Source organism: Xenopus laevis, chromosome 4S, assembly GCF_017654675.1.
Source record: "Xenopus laevis strain J_2021 chromosome 4S, Xenopus_laevis_v10.1, whole genome shotgun sequence".
Lineage (NCBI taxonomy): Eukaryota > Metazoa > Chordata > Amphibia > Anura > Pipidae > Xenopus > Xenopus laevis.
The window spans coordinates 4,636,273-4,651,279 of record NC_054378.1 but is presented as its reverse complement, the minus strand read 5'-3'; positions in this window follow the sequence as shown (position 1 = coordinate 4,651,279).

The following is a 15,007-nucleotide window of genomic DNA, read 5'->3' as shown; positions in this document are numbered from 1 at the left end:
AGCTAAAAATTTGCGAAACGCTTTGAAGTCAAAGGGTGTCAAAATTATCTCAATTCAATTCAATTTTGACGCCGGCGACATTTGTTATACGCACGCCTATTTTTGCCAAATACATTAAAGTCAATGGGCGTCAGAATAATTTTGACGCATGCCCAGATTTTTTCGGCAAGGTGGATTTTTCACCGGCGAATTTCCATGTCTGTTTCACTAATTTATTCACCCATCACTATCTGCTACTAAATACTAGGGAAGAGGTTGGCCCAATTTTGGCAAGACTGCTTAAAGGGGACCCGTCACCCAGAAAAATTATTCAAAATCCTATTAAATTACTCAAGCAAAATGAACTTTAATTACACTATATAAATTATTTGAATTTTGTTTCCTTCAGTCTGGGAATTCATAATTATAACAAGCAGGCAGGAGCCATTTTGTGGACACTGTTATTAAGACAAGTCTTGTATCATCTCAGAATCTTGTTCAGAATGGGGGACCTGATGTCCATCCCCATGCCCTGGCTAGACAATTAAATGATAAAGAGAACGGGGGAATGTGGGGAGAGCAGTGACATCTAGAAAGTGAAAGTAATCGTCTGCCCCGCCTCTAGGTATAGAGGAGGGGCAGACAATATTTTGATTGACAGCTGAGATTTCTAAATGAGCTTACAGCCACTATGAATGCTTTAATAAAAAATATAAATTGGATTTCATGTTTAATTTGAAAAGGACTTTTATTATACAGATGGGTGACAGGTCCACTTTAAGAATTATCATGCGGGTTTTATCCAAGGACACCAGGTGGAAATAACACAAGTGACCTTGGTGACTTAGATGAAGAAAAAGGCTTAGCCCACATGTTTTAGCCTTAACTTATTCTTTCTGATCCATATCTCACTGCCCTAATGTTATTTTACAATACTCCTACAACTTTTAGGCCAGTGCTGAAGAACAACATACCGTACCTATCCTGAATGGAACTTGCCAAGATTGCACCTTCTCCCATCTCTACTCTTTAAGTACTAAACCTTTAGAGTTGTGTCACTTCATTTAAACATTGATGCATTTTCGGTGTAGTCAAAGCTGCAAAAGGTAGTTTTTTGGCAAAAAGAAAAAATAACATATTTTGGGAGCGCAATAGTTTAGTTAAATAGTATACAATAAAAGAAGTTCCTCTTAAAAAGAGCACCTAAATGTCATCACTTTATCCTCAATAGATATGAAAACTATGCATTTTAAAAAAAGTAATGCAATGTTCTTACCACACAGTGTCACTGTTGAGCTCTCTTCAAATGTTCATGGTTAAACCTTCTTTTTTAAGCCCATCAATTATTATTTTAAAAAAAATGTTTTTGAGGTATTTAAGTTTTAATTCAGCCGCTCTTCAATTTGCACCTTGAGCAATCTGGTAACTAGGGACCAAATTACCCTAGCAACCATGCATTTATTTGAGTAAGAGACTGGAATATGAATAGGAGAGACCTGAATAGAAGGATCAGTAATAAACAGCAACAATGACAAAACATTTGTAGAAAAAGGCAAATAACTATAAAAATATAAAAAATAAATAATGAAAACCAATTTAAAAGTTGCTTAGAATTGGTTTCTCGCTTTAATAATGCCATATTTGAATCTCCCTCTATTTGCTGGCTGGTATATGGTTGATTGGCCAATCGAAAACTTGAATATCAGGAAGGTTGCAAACATCTCCAAAATTGATCCCAGGACAATCCCCATCGGCTAAAACAGTAATTCGGCAGGTTTAAGCAGGTGAATAGTCCAATTTGAATTCTCAAAGGGCCAGTTCATGATACATTTTGAAAATCGATTTTTTTTAAAAAAAACTCAAATTTTAACTGTTCCCTAGTCGAATTCCACGTAAAAAAACGCGAAAATTCAAAATGCAAATTCGAAAATTTAAATTTTCACTTCGACCCTTGATAAACCTGTCCCTTAGACTACTCTAGGTCTTTTTTAATTTGCCTTTCTATCCAGAGACCTCTACCATGTCACTCTTTGTTGTAATAAATGTCTACCCAGCCTAATTCAGTATCTTCTAGCTACACCATTGGATATGGAGGGATCCATAGGGTTAATTTCCCCTATGGTCTTAAAATCTCTACATGGTTGTAAATCCTCTGTTGTGGCTTGGATAAGGGAGGAGAAGTGAGTCATTTTCCCTAGTGTGCCCTGGCTAATTCCAGATTTTGCCAGAAGGTGTGACTATTGTGCAAGAAGTATAAAAATCTGAGGGCTCAGTCTTTCTTTTCTATTTTGACTTCAGGACAGAACAGACTGCATGAATTTGAGCAAAGATATAAAGGCCTGAGGGATGGTGAGGCCCTTGGAGTGCTTGGGGTACGAGCCCTCAATCCTTGGGAGCTCACTATGGAGAGTCTAGAACTCGGAGTCAGCGATGAGACTTTCATAGAAGCTGCCTGTGGATATATTTTCCAGTAAAGAGGGTTTTGTTATGCTTCCACTGTTTTTTATGTTGGGTGTGGCTAAGGTTTTCCTACAGTGTATGTAAATTCTTTTTGTCAAAGCTTGATATTATACATTTTATATGAGGTGACACCTACTGGTGAAACTGGGGTTTTGCATGCTGTTATTTTACTGCTTGAAAATAAGAAAACAAGTTCTCTGTAAGGCTATACATTTATTGTAATAGCTACACTTTTAATACACGTCTTTCTTTTTAGGCCTCTCCTATTCATATTCCAGTCTGTTATAAATCAATGCATGGTCGATAGGGTAATTTGGACCCTAGTAACCCGATTTGCTAAAATTGCAAACAGGAGAGCTGCTGAAGAAAAAGCTAAATAATTCAAGAAAATGCAGATATATCACTGTCTACATCATACTAAAAGTTAATTTAAAGGTCAACAACCCTTTAACACCTTCTGGTAACTCAGGAATTCCTCTCTATATTTTGAAATATCCACATAAAGCAATGTTGGCACATGTATAGGAATATATCAGTATTACTGTACTCCTGAGGGAATTTAGGGATCAACCTTTTTTTGTGAAAAAAAATGCCCCCATGCCGCCCTCAGCCCAGCGGTACCTGAAGTTCCTTATAGAAAAGAGAGGCGCGGGCTTCACAATGTTTTCTTCAGTCGCACTGGGATGGAGGCAGTACAATTCTTCCATAGGTGGATTACAAATGAAAACACTGCTGGAGACTGTGGAAGGATTGTGCCACCTCAAGCACAGCAAGACTGATAGAATCAAAAAAGACACTTTTATTAATTAAAGACCAATGTTTTCTGGTTTGGAATTTTAAAGGGGAAAAACTATTTTTTGTAGAAAAAAACCCTACATTTTTTTTGTGATTTATTAAACCCCCATGGTGTTAAAAGCTTGAATAAAAAAGTACTTCAACTGCGACCTGCTGAGTTCAAGCAGAAGTCAATGACAGATGTCCTGTTTGCCATTAGAAGATATTAAGATTTGCGCTGGGTTACATACACTAACCCGAAGATTTTGCGGTTTTCAGGTTACATGACAGGGGGATTGAAGGCATCTGATAAGTGAACGCTATTTTTGTGAGTGTTGGGCCTCCTGTGCTCCTGTCTTTCTCTTTCCATCCATGTGAGAAGCTGCTGAATAAAGTCTGTGCATTGGTTCATATCATAACTTGACAAGATACCTATTTCTTACAAGAAGTCCCTCCCTGGCCATGGAAATTAAACAAAACTCTGTGGTTAGTTCAAGTCCATTTTCCTGCACATTAAGCACTTTTGCACTTTTTTGCTGTAATGAGTGCACAGCTTGGAATCTTCTACAAAGAGGCAGTGATTAATAGTTAGTATTATAACTGTGCAAATAACAATGCAAAGAACGTCTTCTATTAAAGGAAAAGGGCCAGGTCAGGCTGGATGGGACGCCCTAGGCAACCCGACTGGATACCCCCTGGCACACTTGCACATAAGCGTGTGCCCGACCACGATGAAGGGGAGAACAACAGAGGGGAGGGAGAGATGGGTGAGCGATGGATGGGAGGGAGGGGTGAATGACGGAGGGGAGGGCTGGGTGAGAAACGGAGGGGAGGGTGACAAGAGGGATGGGAGAGTGCTGGACGAGATGGTGACAGGAGGGAGAGCGAAGGAGGGGAGGGAGAGAGGGTTGAACGATGGAGGGGAGGGAGGGGGGAATGACGGAGTGGAAGGAAGGGTGATTAATGGAGGGGAGGGTGACAGGAGGGAGGGGTTTGTGTCACGGTCGGCACCCTAAACCAGACATAATGCCAAGCTCCCTTGTCTCGGCTCGGCTTCACCAGTAGTGTGACCGCCTTTGGCTTCGGGAGGAGCCCTCAGTGTACTCAGATGCCACCTGGACTTTTCGAGAGGAGCAAGGCGAGGAGTTCTGGCAGGCAAAGGGGCAAGACAGTAGTTAAAGTCAGTTAGGCCGAAGGTCGCGGTACAACAGGATAAGGCAGAATTGTAGTCAGGCAGGCTGGGTCGAGGCAGGCAGATAACTAGGAACGTCAGGAAGGCAAAGAGTCAAACCGGGTAGTCAATCAGAATAGGATCAGGCAGAAGGAGTAGTCAAGATACAGGTTGGGTCGGAGTAAGGATAACAGGATGGTCAAAACAGGCAAGGTCACAACAGGAGATCAATATCAAACAGGAACAGATGCACAAAAGGCTCAGAGGCACCAGGAAAACAAGTCCTATCATGGGCAATGATGAAAGTAAAACTGTCCCTTTAAATACATGTCATACGTCAGCGCACCTTTAAGACGCAGACAGACACGGCTGCGCGCCCTAGGCCCCCACCACCCCTACCGGGGTAAGTTATTACATTTTGTGACAGAGGGAAGGAATGGGAATAAGGCTGAGGGGTGCAAACATGGACTAGGGGTAGGCAGAAGACAATTTCAGAGGTAGCTGCCCAATGCCCCCTATCATTGTACCCTAGAGAGCTGCCCCTCCTGCCTAACCCTAGTTCCGGACCTGTTGGAAAATGAAAATACCATTATTTCCAATACAGGTGTAGTATATATTAAACAGAATGCTCAATGGGATTTTCCGCACGTGACAAAATTTAACTTTAATAGGCATCAGCGACATTTCGCTGGCGGCAAATTTTTGGCGAAACTAAATGGGTCAAATTCGCCCAAGCCTAGTCAGTGCATGAAACAGAGCCCTTAAAGGAGAAGGAAATTCCTTGGCCGCAAAAAACCCTCCCCCTCCCCTGTGTTGCCCCCCCTCCCTCCTCCCCCCTGGCCTTCCTGTCCCGCCGGGCAAATGCCCCTAACTTGTTACTTACCCCTCTGCGCAGGTCCAGTCCAATGCTCCTACTGCGCATGCGCCAAAAACACCGGTCAAAGCAGGAAGAAGACGGCTTGGGAGAAGATGGCACCTGTGAACTCCGTGGACTGGACCTGCGCAGAGGGGTGAGTAACAAGTTAGGGGCATTTGCCCAGCGGGACAGGTAGGCCAGGGGGGGGAGGGAGGGGGGCAACACAGGGGAGGGATTCTTGCGCCCAGTTGGTTTCCTTCTCCTTTAATGTGAAAAGCTACGTTAGTTAAGGTTGAACTTGATGGACGTGTGTATTTTTTCAACCTTACTTACTATGTTACTGTGTTACTATGAATATGTAACCAATATATTTGGATTGTGTTATTAGTCAGTCCAGGGTATGCAACCTCCCAATAACAGCATGCGGCTTAAGACTCTTTCCAATTCTGTTGAAGGCTTCATCTTGCCACTTTTTTCCTTTTAACAGAAGGACTTCTATGACTGTCCTGTAAAACATCACTGGAGAAAATTTCAGTTGGGTTTCCTCACTTGGGGGTTACACTAAATTTATCAGAAGAGGTGTGCTGAACCCTCTGTTTGACTCTCAGCTTTACCCCTTTGAATATAAATGACCTAGCTGGAAACACAGGCTACATCGCTTTGGGTGAACACAGTCTTTTAGCTCATGAGACATAACACCACAGTTTCCACACACCTTACATTCTTCTGCATGATGTCCATGTGAGCAACCTTTTCTGCAAAACACTGGCATACCAGCAAAATAACAGTAATGCGTTTATGTACCCCAACTTAAATCTGGCAGGAGGGCTCAAATCTTTTTTAAACTTGACTTTGTATTTCAGTTTCAAAGTCCAGATCCCGATTTCATGCCGGACTCTCCCTGCATAAGTCACAGGGGGTCACCCTCTTGGAAAGTGTCTGTGACACTCACATGCTCAGTGGGCTCTGATTGGCTGTTGAGAAGCTAAGCTTAGGGCTCGTCACTAATTATCCAGCAGAAAATGAGCTTCCCTGGCTGTAATATATGCTGATGCTACAGGTTTGCTAATTATTAAAGGGATACTGTCATGGAAAAAAATTTTTTTGCAAAATGAACCAGTTAATAGTGCTGCTCCAGCAAAATTTCTGCGCTGAAATCCATTTCTCAAAAGAGCAAACAGATTTTTTTATATTCAATTTTGAAATCTGACATGGGGCTAGACATTTTGTCAATTTCCCAGCTGCCCCAGGCCATGTGACTTGTGCCTGCACTTTAGGATGGAACTGCTTTCTGGCAGCCTGTTGTTTCTCCTACTCAATGTAACTGAATGTGTCTCAGTGGGACCTGGATTTTACTATTGAGTGTTGTTCTTAGATCTACCAGGCAGCTGTTATCTTGTGTTAGGGAGCTGCTATCTGGTTACCTTCCCATTGTTCTTTTGTTTGGCTGCTGGGGGGAAAAGGGAGGTGGTGATATCACTCCAACTTGCAGTACAGCAGTAAAGAGTGATTGAAGTTTATAAGAGCTCAAGTCACGTGACTTCGGGCAGCTGGGAAATTGACAAAATGGCTAGCCCTATGTCAGATTTCAAAATTGAATATAAAAAAATCAGTTTGCTCTTTTGAGAAATGGACTTCAGTGCAGAATTCTGCTGGAGCAGCACCATTCATTTTGAAAAAAAAGTTTTTCCCCATGACAGTATCCCTTTAAATTCTGATGCTAATTGCACTGGTTTCTGTGCTGCCATGTAGTAATTATTGGTATTAATTACTAATCAGTAGTTAGGCTGGTACAGAAGCCCAAAACATAATGTACAACTAAGTCTACAGTTAAGCTTTAGTTCTCCTTTAAGTCAAAAATCCTACAAATACGGATAGAAGGGAATTTATCAGTTCAGATTCCCTGGCCCTATATTTTACTTTGCTGTTCTTGGAGATCTCTCCTTCATTCAAAGCTACAGTAGTGGAAGAGTAGTGATAAGGTTGTATAGCATAACTACTGTATTTATATATACTAATTCAGTGTCTCATTACATTACACAGAGAAACTAATGACAACCAAAGGTTACAACTCTGCAACAAATGTCAACATAACCTGAGCTTTTGAAAGTACCATCAATTTTATCTGTGGTTGAGCAAATAACACTATTTGAACAAGCCTTTGCTCAAGGACTCTTATTATGCATAACTAGGTGAACGGTTATTTGTCCTTAATTTTGCTGATGTTGTTTGTTTCTAATTGGTCCAACCTTCAAACCACCTCAAATGTAGCCATTAACCCAATTATGTAAGCATTTGACCATAATTAAAGAATCTGTTCATCTCTAACACAGGACAGAACAAAGAGACACCTGGGGGCACATTTACTAAGGGCCGAAGTGAATTTTTGAAGTCTTTTTTGGGTACTTCGACCATCAAATAGGCCAAATTCGACTTTGAATTCAATTGAACGATTTTACTTCAACTGAAAACGGCCAAAAAATTCAAAAATTTAACTTCGACTATCGAATTTGGCTAATTCGATGGTTGAATTTCAAAGTTTTTTAACTTTGAAATTCGACCCTTGATAAATCTGCCCCCTGGTCTGAGCCTGTTCTCTTGCATGCAATTGTCTTCCTGCAGCTGACAATCCCTTGTCAACTGAAGTTTCTGCCTCAACAGTAGCTAGGGTCCAGTTGCTGGGCCCCACAATGTGGTACCTATTTACATAACCCCATGTGGAACCTTGACATTATCACCATAACAATGGAGGTGTTAGATCCAGGTGTCAATAAGCACACTTGTAGAAGAAGCAGGACAGATACACTCCGTGTGCAAGAAGCATGTTTGAACTCAAACATCTTTAATGAATAGTATCAATTAGAGAAAAAGCAAAAAATGATCCAAACTTTTTTGTTCCAGATTTTTTTCTAAGGCATAGATGGCTTTGGTTGATGTGGTAGGAAGGATAAAATAACGTATGCATTTGTCATGCATCTTTTTTGTTTTGTTGCACATCGCAAACATTTTTTCTGCTTGTGACCGGGTTGCCAGGTTGGTGGTTTTCCAGCCAAATTGGGCTACTAATTTATAGCCTAGGCGGGGTTTGAAAGTACAAACTAGCCAAGGTATGGATTTGTGCTTCTTTTTGGGCTTTTGGCTTCTTTGTACTTTGGAAACCAGCCAAAGTTTTTTCTTGCCCTAATGTACCAAGCCTGTTTCTCCCAGTGCATGTTGGGTAATGTCATTTTTTTTAACAATGTGACAAGTTGACAATTAACAAGTTGAATGTAAGACTACAATACCCATCATGCTATGGGACTAAGTTGTGTAGAATTTTGGAGTTACCAGATTTTGGGCTCTGTACCCCAGTCTCCCGTCACTCTTAAGCATTCTCACACTTGCCATTGATTTTTATCAATTTTAGAGAATTTTGCGGCAAAAATCTGCTGGCCACCATAATATCTAGAGGTTAACCTGTTTTACCAATATTTATTTAATTATGGGGCCCCTATACCTCCTGGGCCCCCCTCTGTATTTACACCCCTGGTGATGGGTGAATCTGTCCCATTTTGCTTCATGGAAAAAATGGGAAACAGTGAACATTTTCACATATATTAATTTATTTTTTAGACTTTTTTTTTACTCCACACATTGTGCTATTTTTGGGCTACTTTTAAAGTGCATCTTGTCTAGTTTTGGGTTGGTTTTATGGCTTACTTTGGCTAGTTTTGAAAATTAGACCTGGCAACCCTGGCTGGCAAAATGCTAAAGGTTGCAGCCAGGGGCGATCCTGGCCCCTCCACCGCCTGAGGCAGCAGCAGTTGCTGCTGCCCCCCCTCACCCGGAAATTCGCTCTTAAAGTACCAGGAGTGGCATTTTTGCTGCCCCTGGTACCTAGTGGGGCGCTGTCACCTGAGGTGACAGCCTCAACTCGCCTCATTGGCGAAGCACCCCTGGTTGCAGCTACTCTGTTCAACCATCACTAATATCAAGATATGCACAACCTTGTGTCCATTATATCACATACACATTTGTAGTTACACTTTTAAATAGTGATGGGCGAATTTATTCGGCAGGCGCGAATTCGCGGTAAAATTTTCACGATTCACCGCCAGCGAATAAATTCGCGAAACGCCTGCGAAAATTAGTTGGCAAAAATTCTCCGGCGTAAAAAAATAAAAAAAAAACATTTTGCCGGCGTCAAAAAAACGGGCGCCGGCATCAAAGAAACGGGCGCCGGCATCAAAGAAACGGGCGCCAGCATCAAAGAAACGGGCGCCGGCATAAAAAAAACAGGCGCCAGCATAAAAAACGAGACTCCGGCATCAAAAACGAGACGCCGGCGTCAAAAACGACGCCGCTCTGTGAATTTTTTACCGTTTTGCAAATTCGCGCATTTTTCAGCGAAGCAAAACGATGCAAATTCGCCCATCACTACTCTTAAATAATACTTATAGGAAAGTTTTGTTCAAAGAAGATGCAGTAATATACAAATAAGGGTTTGGATTTGATTCTTTACTAATGTGGCTTCCAGCATTGTATGTTTTATATATCGTGCTTATAAGGAAAGAAGAGAACACTTGAACCCTTACATTTTACGTACGGGAATTGTAATGACGTTTTAAAGGTGTTTTCAAATATTAACACATCTAAATAAACTTAAACATACAGGTTGACAGTCAAGCAATATCACTCTTCCTAAATGTTATATAATCCCCATGTACACACGGAGCTGAAATCAAGCACAAGAACATCAGTCATCAAACAAAAAACACAGGCCATTACTGCCCATGTGAGTCAAACGCTACAGGGATTGTGGACATTTCTTCAGATTTTAGAACTGAATGATAGATAAATATCAGAGGTTGATATTGTGTAAAAAAAAATAACAAGAAGAAAATGAGAACATAAGTTGCTTCCATAAACTAAGAATAATATTTCTGTATTAATTTGGATATACAGGTATGGGACCTGTTATCCAGAATGCTCGGGACCTGGGGTTTTCCGGAAAATGGATCTTTCCATAATTTGGGTCTTCATGCCTTAAGTCTACTAGAAATTCATTTAAACATTAAATAAACCCAATAGGCTGGTTTTGCTTCCAATAAGGATTAATTATATCTTAGTTGGGATCAAGTACAAGGTTCTGTTTTATTATTACAGAGAAAAAGGAAATAATTTTAAAAATTTTGGATTATTTGGATAAAATGGAGTCTATGGGAGACAGCCATTCCGTAATTCGGAGCTTTCTGGATATCGGGTTTCCGTATAAGGGATCCTATACCTGTATATATATATATATATATATATATATATATATATATATATATATATCACTAGATATACCACAGGTGTGGGATCCGTTATCCGGAAACCCGTTATCCTGAAAGCTTCTTTCCCATAAACTCGTTTAAAATCAAATAATCCAGATTTTTAAAAATGATTTCCTTTTTCTCCGTAATAATAAAACAGAACCTTGTACTTGACCCCCAACTAAGACATAATTAATCGTTATTGGAAGCAAAATCAGCCTATTTGGGTATTTTTTTTATGTTGACGTGATTTTCTAGTTGGCTTAAGGTATGAAGATCCAAATTACGGAAAGATTCGTTATCCTGAAAACCCCAGGTCCTGAGCATTTTGTATAACAGGTCCCATACCTGTACCAAGACTCTTTCTTTTAGAGGACTACTTGTAATATTGTAAGGTTTCCACATGGTGTCTCCGTGTACTTATGTCGTTCTGGTTTGAAACTCTTGCTTATGTTCATACTGATGCCTGGAATAGACCAACGATAAAACATTTTACAAACAGGTACAGTTGATTGACATACTGTATAATACTTTAGAAAATGGTCTGACTTGTTTTTACAATATCTTCTGATGGATGTAGTGCCAGTATTTGTTCTGGTGGACTCCCTCCCTCTGCAACTGGTAATTTAAAAAATATGAAAATTTTTACAATATCTGGAACTTCGGTTTACTTAAAGGGATACTGTCATGGGAAAAAAGTTTTTTTACAAAAAAAAACATCAGTTAATAGTGCTGCTCCAGCAGAATTCTGCACTGAAATCCATTTCTCAAAAGAGCAAACAGATTTTTTTATATTCAATTTTGAAATCTGACATGATGGAGCTAGGCATATTATCAGTTTCCCAGCTGCCCCCAGTCATATCACTTGTGTTCTGATAAATTTCAGTCACTCTTTACTGCTGTACTGGAAGTTGGAGTAATATTACCCCTCCCCCCAGCAGCCTAACAACAGAACAATAGGAAGGTAACCAGATAACAGCTCCCTAACACAAGATAACAGCCCCCAAGTAGATCTAAGAATAGCACTCAATAGTAAAATCCAGGTCCCACTGAGACGCATTCAGTTGCATTGAGTAGGAGAAACAACAGCCTGCCAGAAAGCATCCTATTGCTGGCTCTTTCTGAAAGCACATGACCAGGCAAAATGACCTGAAATGTCTGTCTACCCACCAATATAACAACTAAGAAAAAATACACTTGCTGGTTGAGAAATAAAATGTTATATTGTAGAGTGAATTATTTGTTGTGTAATTTAGAAATAAAAACAACATCAGAAAAATTATGACAGAATTCCTTTAAGGTGTTTTGTTTCAACCAACTATGCTTAGTGATAGTTCCCTTAGATCAGGGCAAGGATCTTTACATGGCAGAGGCATCGTTATGAACTGCACAGCCCCTGCCATATACCCCACCCGTCACCCCACTTAACCACTCCCCAAAAACATCAAACAACTAGTTGTGGGAATGAAAAGGAGGCAGAACCTTTATTATGACAATACAGTTTTTCCCATTTAAAACATGCTGTAAACAATAATTCGAATTATCATAAATATTCAATATAACATGAATGTTTCCATAAAAAATGGTAAAACCCTTAACAACCATGAGCCATAATAATTTCATAACTGCACAACGCAATTAGCGCTGTCAGCTGCCATGTTAGCCTGGGCCCTTATTTACCCTGAGGTACCAGGCCTGACAGTAACTCATTGCCCATGCAACTCTACTCCTAACTAAGCTGTTGTGTTCCGAACTCCATCAACCCACCATGATCGAATGTGTCTGAAACCTCAGTGCAGTGCGAACCACCATCCAAAAGCACGAAGGCCTTCTCTATCCCCTTACTGATTACCAAATTAAAAAGCCCTGACCCTACCTCTGAGAGATGTACACCATCCCTGCTAAAATAACCCACCAATTTCTCTTCAAGTACCACCGTGTCTGACCATAATGCCCCCAAACCTCCTAACAAAGCTTCTCTCAATGACTGTGATATCCCTGGAATACCTCCACACCCGTCTGGGGATCATCTCAGACCACACCACCATGATGTCTGGAATCATCAACCTGATCCCATCCAAATCCTGCTTCATGAAGCTTACCAGTTCTTTGGCAATCACCCCTGGTCATTCTCGCCTGCATACAATCTAAATATATCAGTCCATTGTCCAGACCTGACATTCCTGACTATGGCTGACCAAACACCAGGTCATTGCAGGCCTGGAAAACCAAACCATTTGAGTGACACTCCTCCACAAAGCCCAGCTGTATTCCTGGCTTCTTAACTGCAGCTCGGTATCCAGCCCTTACCACAAACAAATGCCCCAACAACCACACAATGGTTTTACAACCTGCTAACAGATAAAGTGAACATAAACACACGACATCTTTGTTTCAAACATAACTGACCTTACTTGACACTTTTACTTAATTTTATTTATCTTTATTCCTTTTTTTTTATAAATACTTTTGTTTACTTGTAAACAACAACCATGTTTGCAACTGCACAATGCAATAGGATTCCCCTCCCCTCTGTTCCCAGACTTCTCTTCAGCATGGAGTTGAATTGAAAACATGTTAGGGGAATTCCATCCTTATGACTAAGGAACACCTCCCCAATTACTGCCCATACCCTTGCAAATTGTTCTACGCAGTCCACCGGGCATGACACCCCACCATCAACTCTAAACCACATCATTGCCTTTCCCCAGGGTATCCGTTTTGGATGTCCTCAACCGGATCCTAACCCTGTCCCCCGTCACACTAACATCCTGGCGCAATAGCCCAATATGTGACATTTTACTCCTACTCAGCAACACCCCAATTTGAAATGCCCCGAAGGAGGCCAGTGCGAATGCCACTCTAAATAATTTAACTTCCTATTCTGCATGACAGCATTGACTCAGAGTCCCTTGGAGCTTGTCAAGCAATTCAAAAGATATTGGCCTCCGACCCTTTGCCCCTTCGGATCCCTTTTAGTGCGTGCCTTATAATAAACTCCTTTGCGCGGTCCTTGCAGCGCGGCAATTGATGAATCAGGTGAAATTTGCCTGGCTCCTTTTTCTGGACCACACCTAGTGGGGAAATTCTCAAGTTGGCCAGGGGCAGGCTAGTGCAGGGGCCTGCCACTCTGTCCATTCCCACATCCTTAGCCAAATTTTGTGTGACTACCTCTGGAAATTGCTTTGTGGACTTGAGGTTATGTGGGGTCTGGGGGACCCCCTTGTCTTTAAATGGAATTCTAAAACCCTCCCAAAAACCCAGCTCCACTGCATCTCCTCTTCCACCATAGCGGATTAGCCAGGGCCCCATCACATCTACCCTCACTGATGTATTCCCCTTTGGCAGACTCACCTTGTTTTCCTGCAGGTTTTACCTTTTTGAAGCATCTGATGTTTGAGTGCCTCCCCCCTGCACCCTGAGTACTCATGCTTAAACCTGCATGCATTTCCCCACTTACACTGGCTGTCATTGAATATCCAGCAGTAACCTGGTTTATGGGAGGTTGAGGTACCGCCCGAGTGCACCAAGACCCCTCTCTGAAACGGGGTGATTTTTTGGAACATCATAAGTTTGAGCCACAGGGTTATGTTTATTTGATCCCACCTCATGGCTCACCTGCACTTGGTTTGGGTTCATGCCAAAATAGTAAGTACTGGTAAGTCAAATAGTGCTGTAAAAACAAAAGCAAGAAAAAAACTGAAATTTTGCAGAGAAAGCTCTGTGACATTTGTCTGTTAGAAATGTACAGCTTATTACTACATTCTTATCAGATACTGTAGTCACCAATACTCCTTTAGTAAAATGAGTATTCTGAAATATTTTTACACAAGTAGCGGTGCTGAAAGTGGACCTGTCACCCAGATATAAAAAGCTGTATAGTAAAAGTCCTTTCCAAATTAGACGTGAAACCCACATTATTTTTTTCATTAAAACATCCATACTTCTTATAAATGTATTTAAAGATACCAGCTGTCAATCATATATTGCCTGTCCCTCCTCTATGCCTTAGGTATAGAGGAGGGGCCAAGTAACTACTTTCACTTTCCATTCTGCTTTTCCTACATGTTGCTGCACTCCCCACATTGCCTCCTGCTGTTTACAGTCTATAATTGTGCAGCAGTCTGCAAAGGTATGGGCATCAGGTCACCCATTCTGGCGCATAAACAAGATTTTGAGGTGTCACAATGTCTTAATAACAGTGTCCACAAAATTGCTGCTGTCTGCTTGTTGTGGTGGAGATGTGAATTGCAAGGCTGACTGCAAGCAAGATTTAAATAATTTATATAGTGTAAGTAAAGTTTATTTTGCTTAAGACAAAGACAGGGACAAAAAAGAAAAAATTACAAGTAACTGAAAAAAAAAACCAAACCGTGTTTTTTTTAAAAAAACGATATAGTAGGACAAGTAACTGTGCATGTTTGTAGAATGTTTTAAACTTGGTACATGCCAGTTCCATCTTTCTGGAGCTCA